We start from the raw sequence: 2,546 nt of genomic DNA on the forward strand, positions 1-2,546 counted from the left end.
ACAAATGTTCAATTTTTAAAAAACGGATACACTTCAAAGCACGAAACAAAGCCGAGAATCCCTCGTCCAACTCAGGAACTTGGTAGTTTGGAGTTCAGTTGAAGTTTGTCGTGTTCAATAACTTAATGGCCTATCACTGTTTCATCTTGATTCACAGATGCTGCCTGACCCGCTGAGTTACTCCAGCACTCTGTGAAACGTCACCCATCCATGTTCTCCACAGATGCTGCCTGACCCGCTGAGTTACTCCAGCACTCTGTGAAACGTCACCTATCCATGTTCTCCACAGATGCTGCCTGACCCGCTGAGTTACTCCAGCACTCCGTGTTATTCTGTGTATTGACCAGCATCTGCAGTTCTTTATTTCTGCTTATCATATCTGATTCCTTTCTCCAGTTTAACCACGGGGTGTGGCTTCTACATACCCTTCTTCCAGCTCAGTGGGTTTCTACTGGCGGTCACGGTGGCGCAGCGGTAGAGTTGCTGCCTTACAGCGCTTGCAGCGCCGGAGACCAAGGTTCGATCCCCTCTACGGGCGCCGTCTGCACGGAGTTTGTACGTTCTCCCCGTGACCTGCGTGCGTTTTCTCCGAGATCTTCGGTTTCCTCCCACACTCCAAAGGCGTGCAGGTTTGTAGGTTAATTGGCTTGGTATGAATGTAAAAATTGTTCCTAGTGTGTGTAGGATAGTGTTAGTGTGCGGGGATCGCTGGTCGGCGCGGACCCGGTGGGCCGAAGGGCCTGTTTCCGCGCCCTATCTCTAAACGACTGCTGTTTTTAGCAAGTCCCACCAATGATATTGTTGTGAGCCAGGCCACTGATCCTAATTTGGCCTGAAAACCCTTCCTGGGAATATTTTGTACCGGCTCTCTCTGCAAGTCCACAGCAAGCCTGGCAATTTGGACCTTGTTTCAAAAACCATAACAATTCACTAAGACCCTTGATAATCATATACATCTTTGTTTGAAGGCCACATGTATAGAGTTACCAGTCTCTGTAGCCAAGATTCAACCACTCCTCTCGTAGAGAAGGTTGACACAGAAATATCTTTTCATGGGATGCCAGGAAAGCATCAGTTTGAGTTTGTGCTGTTTTCCCACAGCGTACACACACAGTTATAAAATGGGCGATCTTTCTTCGGATTCATGTTCAAATAACAATGCATACACAGTTCGTTGCATCTCGTAATGACCACAGTATAAATCACAGTATCTTTCCCAGTGTTAAATAACAATACGTGGAAGGCTCTGTGCATCTTGCATTGAGTCATAAAGAGTTCAGAACGGAAACAGACCCATCAGCCCTCCAAGTGCTCACTGCACCCATTTCTACACTAGTTTAGTTTAGTTTATAGATGCAGCGCGGAAACAGGCCCTTTCGGCCCACCGTGTCCGCGCCGACCAGCGATCCCCGCACGCTAACACTACCCTACACACACCAGGGACAATTTGTACATTTATACCAAAGCCAATTAACCTACAAACCTGCACGTCTTTGGAGTGTGGGAGGGAACCGAAGATCTCGGAGAAAACCCACGCGGGTCACGGGGAGAACGTACAAACTCCATAAAGACAGCACCCGTGGTCGGGATGGAACCCGGGTCTGTGGCGCTGTGAGGCAGCAACTCTACCGCTGCGCCATCGTGCCCAATCCTACCCGAACCCAACCCTAAGAATAAGGGGTAGGCCATTTAGATCGGAGATGAGGAAAATCTTTTTCAGTCAGAGAGTTGTGAATCTGTGGAATTCTCTGCCTCAGAAGGCAGTGGAGGCCAATTATCTGAATGCATTCAAGAGAGAGCTAGATAGAGCTCTTAAGGATAGCGGAGTCAGGGGTTATGGGGAGAAGGCAGGAACGGGGTATCATATCATATCTATACAGCCGGAAACAGGCCTATTCGGCCCTCCAAGTCCGTGCCGCCCAGCGATCCCCGTACATTAACACTATCCTACACCCACTAGGGCCAATTTTTTTTTTTTTACATTTACCCAGCCAATTAACCTACATACCTGTACGTCTTTGGAGTGTGGGAGGAAACCGAAGATCTCGGAGAAAACCCACGCAGGTCACGGGGAGAACGTACAAACTCCTTACAGTGCAGCACCCGTAGTCAGGATCGAACCTGAGTCTCCGGCGCTGCATTCGCTGTAAAGCAGCAACTCTACCGCTGCGCTACCGTGCCGCCCTGATTGTGAATGATCAGCCATGATCACATTGAATGGCGGTGCTGGCTCGAATGGCCGAATGGCCTCCTCCCATACCTATTGTCTATTGTCTATTGTCTATTAATAATAATAATAATGCATTACATTTATATAGCGCTTTTCAAACACTCAAAGACGCTTTACAGGGATTACTAGAACATAGAGAAGTAAATAAATAGGTAAATAAGTAAACGAACAGAGAAAGGAGACAGAAGGTGAGGTGACCTTCAGTGGTTGAAGGCAGTGCTGAACAGGTGAGACTTCAGTGATGTTTTGAATGTGGTGAGTGTGGAGGAGTCTCTGACGGTTTAGGGTAGTGAGTTCCATAGGGTGGGAGCAGCGA

Source organism: Rhinoraja longicauda, chromosome 13 (assembly GCF_053455715.1).
Source record: "Rhinoraja longicauda isolate Sanriku21f chromosome 13, sRhiLon1.1, whole genome shotgun sequence".
Lineage (NCBI taxonomy): Eukaryota > Metazoa > Chordata > Chondrichthyes > Rajiformes > Arhynchobatidae > Rhinoraja > Rhinoraja longicauda.